This window comes from Amblyomma maculatum, chromosome 1, assembly GCF_055883805.1.
Source record: "Amblyomma maculatum isolate TAMU_Amacu chromosome 1, ASM5588380v1, whole genome shotgun sequence".
NCBI lineage: Eukaryota > Metazoa > Arthropoda > Arachnida > Ixodida > Ixodidae > Amblyomma > Amblyomma maculatum.
In genome coordinates this window covers 334247990-334258608 of record NC_139344.1, presented here as the reverse complement: position 1 = coordinate 334258608, position 10619 = coordinate 334247990, and the positions used below count along the sequence as shown (strand labels likewise).

The window sequence follows — 10619 nt, the reverse complement described above, 5'->3', positions numbered from 1 at the left end:
TCTCACTGCCTCACTTCTGGGCGCAAGACTGGCCCTCTTGTGTGGAGGCCGAGAGGTTATTTTTATTACGATGACTCTTTGAGGGACTTTCTCCTGGTTTATGGTGGAGCGCCGTCGGCTCTGGATGTTGTAACCGGAGGCTTGTACGCTCACCTTATGACCAATACGAAAGTGATGCAGGCGAGTTTGGGGCGTGATGGCCTTGATCCAGGTCGGGAGGTGGCACCGGTCGATTTACGGCCGGCTATCGGAGGAGGTCCTTTCTTTCTATTTTTTATTTCGCTTTCGTTAGATACGTGAGGCATTACATAGGGGGAGAGGGGTTGGGGGACAACACTCAAGTATAATGTGAGCAAAATAATACTGTTAAACAGGTCTGAAACAAGCATTCGGAAAACACACGTGACACAGTATGAAAAAATAATAAATCAAAGCAGAAGAAGCATCGCACTGAAAACACACACGATAATTTAATGTATTGGACATATTCTTGAGTTCTGAATTCCCGTTTATCAGGAGTGTTCGAAAAGGTTAGGAGGAGATCGGAAAGTGCATTCCATTGCTTTATCACTAGGGGAACAAGCCTCGAAGAATGATTGAAAGATGTTTCGGGGGAGGGTACATTACGCAGCATCTGCAGTGGCCAGTTTGGAGTCCCGAGAGAGGTAGTTCAGCAGCGTAGCTGACGAGTTTTCGCAGCTATGTCGGCAGGCACCTACGCGCCGCTGCTGCCAGCCTGCCTTCGGACGACCTTCGCTAAATGCTTCAAGCTTTTTGAATCCGACCATGTTCACGACGTGAAGGAAGGATCCTTTGGCAGAAGACGGTAGGGATTGACGCGCCGACCCGGCGCACGGGTTTCACGTGAGCCTCTGCACTCTCGAAATAAATTTACAGTGGCGAATACTCGTTTGTTGGCGTCAGGCAAATTTTAACTGCCCCACTTTCTTACGCAGCTGTCACATGCAGGGCACATGTAAGCGTTGTCGAAGAATGCAGCATGCCGCTGCCCTAGCATGCAGTTATTTTTTTTTAACGTAGTGCACACTATCAAAACGAAAGCAACCCTCAGACCAGACATGGCAGTCATTGAATTACAGTAATGAAATTACTGTAATTTAATTACCTTTTTCGGTAATTTGTAATGTAATGAATTACTTTTTCAGTGTGGTAATTTAGTAATGTAGTGAATTACTTTTTAGTAGTAATTTCGCAGCAAAGTAATTAATTTCTCTCGAAATTACTTTTACTAAAGTGCGCCACTACTCCTTCAATAGACAACAAAGTAAAGTGCGCGAAAGCAGGAACGACGTGCTGCAATCCGAAGCCAGCGTAACGGATTGGCAAAAGGAGACAGAATTGAGCAGAACTATAGTCAACTAGAATACTCTGGAGAACAAGTTGTTGTTTTGTTTAATAGCTTTACTTAGTTTTTGCATTTATAGAAACTAGAAAGTAATTTCAAAGTATTTGAATTACTCAGTAGAAGTAATTGTAATGTAATTTCATTACTTTTGGAGAGCAGTAATGAGTAATGTAATTTAATTACTTTTCTGCGATGTTCAGCAAAGTAATTAGTAATGTAATTTAATTCCTTTTCAAAAGTAATTTTGCCATATATGCCTCAGACATAGGGAATAACAATTTCGTTATAATAATGAATCCTTCACCGTAATCTAGTTGGGTTATTCTTAGGCTTCGTCAGAAAGCAAGAGATATCATTTCCAGATTACAGTGGATGTTTTGCGCAAACCTACAAAAGAGGTACGCGGCTCGATTAATCAGCATAACTTCCGGAAGGCCGCCATACATCTCGCTGTCGAAAAGGCATAGATTGATACACGACCACGCCATTCAAGCTGCCGTTATTTCTCCAGTTGAATCGAAATAAAAAAAAAGTTGACTGCTATTGAAATATTTTACTTCGAGAACAAGTCTTGCAGAGAAAGTGATTTAGGGATTTTCGTTAACAGTCAACTGTTTGGTTTTCCACAACCTTAAACTGAGAAAAGGAAATAGATGCGAGGACTCCTATTGGGCGAAGTAGTTTTGTTACTTGGAATAGCCTCCCCGGGATCCGGAGTACTGCAATATGCACCTCAGAGTACTTGGATCCGCTCCGTCGACTTCGCGCCGAGTACAGCAACAGGAAAACTGCGCAAGGGATTGGGTTAGCGGATGTCGTGGCATTAGCACGCAAAGCAGCACCCCCTCCTATTAGAGAACGAGAGAGAGAGAGAGAGAGAGAGAGAGAGAGAGAAAGAGAGAGAGAGAGAGAGAGAGAGAGAGAGAGAGAGAGAGAGAGAGAGAGAGAGAGAGAGAGAGATGTCAGTACTGCTTTACGCAGAGACACAACCTCTAACTAGAAGCTCCGGGGGGAAAAATCCTTGCTCGACCCCTGAATCCGTCGTTACCAGAAGCGTGCTTTCCTGCTCGACACTTTAGCTTTGTGGAGAAGCACATTTTTTCTCCCAGGTCTAATAAACACTATCACCGCTGAGGAATTTTTCACGTGTACGTCGCGCGGTATCTTTTGTGATATTTGTCGTGTTGGAGCAGATATTTACTGGCAGCATAAGCTCTTGGTGATGACCTAAGTAGTAATGAGACGAAGCAGTAATGGAATAGTCGATGGGCTCTACACAGATCCTTATGATAGCCGAAGTAATCAGGATAATTATGGAGACAGTGGCGCAGAATAAATTTAAATCCTCCGAGTAACGAAAGAGAGAGAAACCTGAGACGCAATGCAGAAGTTAAAAGTAGGTGATGAAGATCAGGTAATTGCAGATCTATTTAAGAGTGGCGGAAATATTGCGCTAGAAAGACTGGCCATCCTGTGTATACAGTGCCTCATGACTTCAAGCGTATCGGAATCTTCGAAGGACGCTAACATTATCTTAATTCCTTAGAGAGGAAACATCAGAGTCAGACCGATATCAGCTATATCCTACATATCAGCTATATCCAACATATTTACCAATGTTATCGCTAATCAGTGCAACGCTATACTTCAATCATACAAAGGATCTGGCTGGCTTCCGCAAAGGCTGCTCGATAATAGACCATATCCACACCGTTCGTCAGGTGATGGAGAAATGCGCCAGGGGCGGGATTCAAAATGAAGTTGAGAAGAAGAGGGTGTGTGTAAGGGAGAGAAAGCGCCTTTTCTTGAGCGACACAATATCAATGAGAGAACCATGCGAAAGATTTTTTTTTTTTCGCAATGAAAAGCTACACATTCATCTACCCCGGCAGAAATGGTCATTGCGACTGCTGCTACTGCTGTTGCTTCTATGTATATAACACTCCTACTACCACTATTGCTATAACAATAGCATGGAATGGTCGGGCGCTGTTTATGGATTTTTTAACTTCCCAAAGCAACAGGGGCTATGAAAACGCCGCAGCAGGACTTCTGTAATTCCGACCGCCTGGAGTTTGTTTACCAAGCACTGACAACGTACAATGTATGCGGGCACATTGCGTTTGGCCCCCATCGAAACGCGGCCGCCATGGGCCGGCAACTATAACGCGTATTCACGCTCAACAGTAGAACGCCCTAATTACTACTAGCCGTGGGTGCACAGATGGTCGGAGTAAAACTACATGGCGGAGAGGGAACGAACAGGGAGGAATTAGTGCACGTGTTCGCGAACGCTGAACTTGTGATTCGGATAATACATGAAGCAGGAACTAACCTGGGGGAAGAGTTGAAAGTCGCGCGTCGTCTGATGCGTCAAGGTGTGCATTAGTATTCACAGGTGAATATCATGCGGACTGTGATCATATTTTTTGCCTTGAGTCCAGTGCATGTGCTCAGGACAGGGTCCCCGCGTACAAAACTAGTGGAAGTATTTTGTAATTTAGAATATGCGACGAACGGACTTTAGGTGTAGTTTGGAGGATTATTGTTATTTCATGGTTTTGTATTGCATTTTTTTTTTTTTTTAAAGAGGGGATCCATAGCTGAGCACAGCAGTTGGTTGTATGAGGCGTTCTTAAATTATATAAAGTTCGATACCCAGAAATTCAGGAGAAGCGCATTTTTAAAATGACAAGTTCTCTGTTAAAGCAGTTTTTTTCTAACTGCATCATAGCAACAAATACAGCCGCAGATCTTCTCTCTGGACGTTTCTATTTTCCTGCTATTTATTGTCGTAAACGGATTCCATAGAATTTCTATGCTAGCGTTAACTACTCGGCGGGAGTTAAGAACAACCTTTAAGCGCAAGATTTTGCTACTGGTCGGACATTTATACTATTCTTATTAATATTTTCATAACGGTATTTTAAGATACTGCTAGACTGCGCCAAAATTGCTGTTTAAAAAGCACCCCATTGGTTTCCTAAAGTGACGCTAGAAAACTCGATGCGAGCGCGGTACAAATTCTAAGCAAAAATGTGGTATACGTATCGGAAGGTTAGCCATTAGTATGATATGATAATAACGGAATCTTACAGTTTTTCGATCGGCAGCTGCTTCCCAAATAAAAGTGATGTCCCAAGAATCTGGGCTTGGCACAATAGCGTAAAGATACAAAATGAAATAATAAAGAGTTTACAAGAAATCAGAGCAATAAACAATATAACCTTCCTTGTTTTGCCTAAGGTTAAAATGTTTCGAATGCTCAATCATATTATCGCAAACTATTCAAATATTTATTTGTTCTTTTTTTCAACTGTCGCCGGCATGTCGCGCAAGCTGTGCCGAGATGTATCTCGAAGGATTCCAGCCACTTGCGAGTGTTTCTCCAATGTTCCAGGTTGTGCTAGTCACCGTTAGCGGCTTTGTCTAGATGTTACTTCGCCGTCCTTTAAATTGCGCGTTGACGGGTGCAACGGGCATTCGTAATTCGAGGACCGCTGAGCATGCCTGCTGATATTGCCACAGCCTAAAGTTGCTTAATTCTTTTTAGGGTGAAATTCAGCCATATAGAAAGTGTATTTCAGCGAAATCGAAGTCTGCTCGATTGTTGCCTACGGCTTTGTCCTTACGACGTGACAATATGAACGAAACGATATAACATATTTCCAAGGTAACTTATTCTTAAGCTTCATAAGACAAAAAGAAAACGAAAATGAAAGGATCTGTAGTTTGTTTGAATCGGTGGTGGGGATAGCGTGTCGAGGATAGAGCACGTGATTCGACATGTTGTGCTATTGGTAATATTAAAAATTCATCGTTTAACACCTTTTACGCCTGTTATATCGGCGTGCGGTGTTGCACACATATGTGAGACCTTCGTGCACTTGCGCCAACTACTGTCCGAAGTATCCATGTTCGATAACGACCGCCGGCGGCTGTGTTTCAATGGAGGCGAAACGAAGTGGCGTCCGTGTGCTGTGCGATGTCAGTGCACGTTAAAGAACCCCCAGAAAGTCGAAATTTCCCGAGTCCTCCATTGCGGCGTCTCTCATAGCCTGAGTCGCTTTGGGACGTAAAACCCTGCAAACAAAACAAAACCTGAACTAAACCAAACATGCGCCAACTACGGCGTGTCGTACACGAGCGGGCATGGCGTTCACTGGGCAGGCTTCCTGCCATTAAAGTAGCAACACCATTACAATAATTATCATAATTATGGTGATCATCGTTTCAATGACCTTATGCGTGTTGCGGCACATTGTGCTGATCACAACCTTGCACTGATCTTGTGGAGGTCAGGAACAAGGGGTCCACTGACCTGCATATAGTACTTTCGCTGCACAGAGCGGGGTTCAACCGTTTTGCCTCAGTGTTCGAAGCCACGGTGTTCGAAGCTCCAGGACCACCCTTATAAAAATTTTATGTGTGTGTCTGATGAGAGTATGTTGCTCTTTCACAATGGAGACACCAGAGTATCTTCTGATTTTCAAGTGAATTTTCTCTTGAGTTCTTACTGTGTGTCTAAAACAAATTGGCCACCGTGTTTCTGGTTGGCACTTAATGTGTGCATTTCTTGTGAGTTCTTCATGAGTATTGACCATTGAGCGTCTGGTGGCTTTCACTTTAGTTTTTGATGTGATCTTGGTTGCCGACACTACATGCAAATCAGTTAGTGCCGGTATATTTAGTTACAGAAACCAAAAACAGACATTGCATTTTGTGAAAATGGTCTTTTTTTATTCATAATGTGCAGCACAGCTTGGATGCCATTCGCATCCCTGTTTTCTATGCTATGCAAGGAAATAAACTTTATTTCCCTGCACAGCATAGAAGACGGGCCATTTTTGAGGTGAAGCGGCACTGTCATGAAGTAGTCGCACGTGTACCCTAACAAATACAAAATGAAATCGCTTTGTATTACTGTTCGCAATACTTAAAATAATTCAAGCTTCATTTCCAACTCATGGATAAGCTTACACATACTTCAGCACATGCCGTTGAAGCATTCATATGTGGAACCAAGTTTTGTGGAACAAGACTCATGAGATAATTTCAAACACAAGAGGCATGACCCACTGTGTTTTTCTGGCACCTGTACATTTCAAACCCTCATAGTTAGCAGTTGGTGGAAGAAACATGCTGCACCGTTTACAGAGAAAACACAAAACCATAACTTTCAGATACATCATACATGGTACAAGGTTTGGTTTTGCTATTCACAACAATGCAAACAAGTTTTCTTCAGAATGAGTTTTTTCATTGACTACACCATTAGTAAAACAAAGATTTCAAAGAAGAAATAAAGCAACCAAACCAAGGCAGCTATCCATTCATACCACCATTTTTAGCTATGCTTAGGATGTGTACTTAAACATGCATCCCTGAACATGTCATAGAATGTGGTGATGGCTTGCAGAAGGGCACTGCAGTGTGCTTGCTGGTAGATGATTTAGTGTGTTCCTCGTTTGTGCTGTGGGGTGTAGGTGAGCAGCAGGTAGGCTCCAGGCATCGGCCAGTCTGAAGTGCTCAGGTAACTGGGTATATAAAGAGAGAAAAACCGACAAGTGAGACCGAGCACACAACTCCTTTCCTGGTAATGAAAAGAGACACAGCTATATATTCAGTAGCTACAATCATAAGGATTCTGGGCAAACAGCTTTAAGACGAGTGCTCAAAGCATAATTAAGTAAGTACTGGACTCAACCTCAATGCAATGTACTGTATGACAAAAGTAACCAGCCTGCATGGTGTGCTTCTCGTTTGTATAGAGAGCCTTTCCAGTTTCCCTAAAGATAATAAGGTCATTTTCAAAACAGCCTATTTTTTCTCCACGAGTGTGAGGTGCACCTACTTTAAAGGTACAGAATAGATAAAAAAATTGGTGCTTAAAAGGAGTACGAATGTTTCTGTTATGTATAAAATGAAAACATGTGAAACATTTTCCCAATTATGGCATGTTTGAACAGAGCATATTCCTTCAAAACTCAAAGAAAAACCACCTCATCAGCCCATAAATTACTCTTGGAGGTAATGAAAAAAAAAAATAGTTCAAGAGAACACATTGCGTTATTCTATTTCCAACAATGTTATCAAAGGTGAAACATGCAGCTTCTCAAGCATCATTGCAAGTGTTTGAATGGAGGTGCATAAGTATCGAACAAAATGCAAATTGCTAAAATTTTACCCTTATGTCAAGACTGAGACCTGTACTGTGAGGAGATTGCATATGAAACTGCACCATTATGAGCAATTGTCGGATTGTTACATAAGCAGTATGCAGTGGTACAAGCCATTTGTGGGAGCAAGCAGCAGCTTAAAGTGACACCCATATGAATGCATAAACACAACTGTTTTGAAATTTCCAACCTTCAGACTGCAACTATGGCAAGTTTCTTCATTTAGCATAGCTAAGTGCATTCTAGAGCAAAAAAAAAAGGCGTGTATGATGTCATTTCAAAGCGAATATCTTTAAATCACTCCAACATGAGCTTGTCGGATGTTCCACACGTCCCCATTCCGTTTAAGCTCTGTTCAAATTTCTCAAGCAACAGAACCTGATTTCCTTATCTAGTATGACTTCTGACTTGCAAAACTGAACAGTAAACTAATAAATAATGTGGAAATGACTGCTCTAGCAAAGCTACGAAGAAACAAGTAAATTTACCTAATAGGGGCAAAAAGATCCCAACATGTATTTTATGAATAAACACCTATTACAAAAGAAAAATAAAGCAAGTATGTCAACAGCAAAAAGACACAGCAAAGAACTGGGGATGCGAAGGCCATCGTTGATGCACTGCGAAAAAAAATACTGAAAACTGTCATTTCCAACTGAATTCCTAAGGCGGTGCTACGAGCGTCTATGCACACTCACGAATAGTGATGCCACCACACCCTGCGTACGTCACAGATCAGCACTGGCTCGCAATAACGTGATCAGGCATGCTTTTCCTTTATGGCCAAGGTCACAGGGTTAGCTTATGGGCAACGTTTTGAGGAGCAGGGAGCCTATTTGCTGCTTTTGTGCCGTCAGTTTAGGCCGTTCTCCCAATGAGAGAAAAAACAAGAAGTTTCAGCTTTGATAACATTGCTGGAAACAGTACAATGCAACATATTGTCTCATTCATTTTCATCTCCTCCTAGAAACTTGATTGTTAAATTATAAGAAAAATTAGGAATGGTGTTTCTTCCTTTAATTACTGAATAAGACTACTATGCTTGATTGCGCCAAATTTGGGACCGTGTTTAATGTGTTGCATTCCATATATGAAAAAAAAAAATTGTAAACATTTTACCATCTAAGTGGTTGTATATTCTGCAATTCTTATGTAGGTTTGCCTTACAGCCGCAGAGAAAAAATAATTAAAACAGCCTCCTTTCAGATCTGTAGCACCTCTTAACTTTTTTTTCTAAGTCGTGACTTTCACACGCAATCAGAAATATGATTAACATTCTACACTTTTTCTTCTTTTTACTCTGAGCACATAAAATATGTTTATCAGTGCCTACATATCTCAATCCTAGGCGATATAAAAGTTGCAAAAAATGTGCATGCAGAGAAGAGCTGCCCGTGATGTCGGCCAAACTTTTTTCTTCCGAAATACTAGCAATGGCACAAAACTAATTTCACTGCTGGTGTATTGAGAAATGTGTGTACAATGTGTAAGGCAACCAACGAACTCTACACAAATAAAGGCCTTTAAAGTCAAATTACCTCGAACCATAGCAGACATAACATTAAGGAAGGTAAAATGTTTTTCATTTTTGGTTTGAAACTGTTTACTACTGCATCATTTCAACGCTTCCATGAAAAGCCATGACACAAAGTACCAAAGAACACAACTGCCCACTGAAAGCTCATTTCTGCCTCTGTTGTGAACACTAAGATACATATAATTTGTCAAAAATACAAGACTATGTAGTAATGAAAGCAATTATTCTTGACATGCACATTTTACTACATGTGGTCACTCAAATAATTATTTCTAATCGTCATTCTACTACAGTAGTACTACATGAGCTTGTACCTTGGCGTCAGCCATGATTTAGATTATTTTTGTTGGAGCATACAAGCACCAAAAATAAATGCAGCGACCACTGTGAGATATGCGCCACAGCAACAACCTGTTTCTCGCGCGCTGGTTGTACTCATCGTATTAATGCACTCACAGTTAGAAAAAATAGGCGCTTTTAAAAAGATTGAAAACTCGTTCGGGGTGTTGATCACAATCGCGAAGCCGGTCGTGCATCTAATACACTGCAGCTAAAACTATATCTAGAAGTATACACCATAACATTATACAGTATTGTGCAACTTTATCGGAACCGGTCGAGGCGGCCAAATTTTCCATGACGGTTCCGATAAAGTTTCAGAACACTACTTATATCGTACAACGGCTTCACGTTAGGGACGAGCATACATATAAAAGTGGCGGCTTTTGAAGAGTTGACTTGAACGGCGCGGCAGGAAGAGACGAAGACAGAGAACACACACGGACAAGCGCCAAATCTTTCTGCCGCGCCGTTCATGTCAAGTATGTCTGACCAACTCGCCCAAACGTTCACGCTTCTTGTTCCGAAGAGTGACTGGCTCACCCTCACAATAAAGCAGGCTGGGTCGAGTTCGTAGCTTGTATTACGAAGGAATTTTGAGACCACACACAACAGTATTAACAACGCGTACTTCATTCAATAGCAATATTAAATAAAAATAATTTCAAGCAGTGTACTCACATTTGCAAAAATCACGCCAGTCCATTTCCTTCTTCCGTGTTGATGCCGGCGTTGCCACGGCGCGGTGCAAGCGGTGTGCGGCACAGAACCTATTTATCACTACATCACGTACTTCAGGACGTCTATCAAAGTGCACATATCAAGTATCAATTCTGCGGCCCATTCCAAGAACTACGGAACAACAAAGCAGCACAGCGTGAGGAAATAGCGTTCACAATCACACCGCTGACAACAAAGGCAGCATGGCGCCGTCGCGACTCGCAACTTTTTGCCGCTGGCGGCTTCGGATCGGATGGGATTGACTTACCGGTGGCTTTTCTGGCTTCTTTTTACTGCCGGCCGCTTCCTAGAGGGACTTTCGGTTTCGAAAGGCAGTTTGGCTGGTTTGGCGATAAATGTTTTTTTTTTTTTTGAAAGGCAGCGTACAGTCTCGTCTAGGGCCATAATTAAGCACAAAGCTGGCGGGCTGAGGTAATAAAAACCAGTGCCGCTGGGTCCCAGCAAACGTGGCATACCT

At 42.0% G+C, this 10619-nt stretch overlaps 1 long non-coding RNA gene across 1 annotated transcript; it reads right to left on the bottom strand.

Annotated features, from left to right (window-relative positions):
- Positions 1–6095: 6095 nt before the first annotated feature.
- On the bottom strand, positions 6096–10314 carry LOC146207471 (uncharacterized). Its single transcript, XR_014703558.1, has 2 exons — positions 10103–10314; positions 6096–6903 (listed from the first exon to the last, which is right to left on the bottom strand). It is a non-coding gene; the product is annotated as an uncharacterized LOC146207471 (long non-coding RNA).
- Positions 10315–10619: the final 305 nt, after the last annotated feature.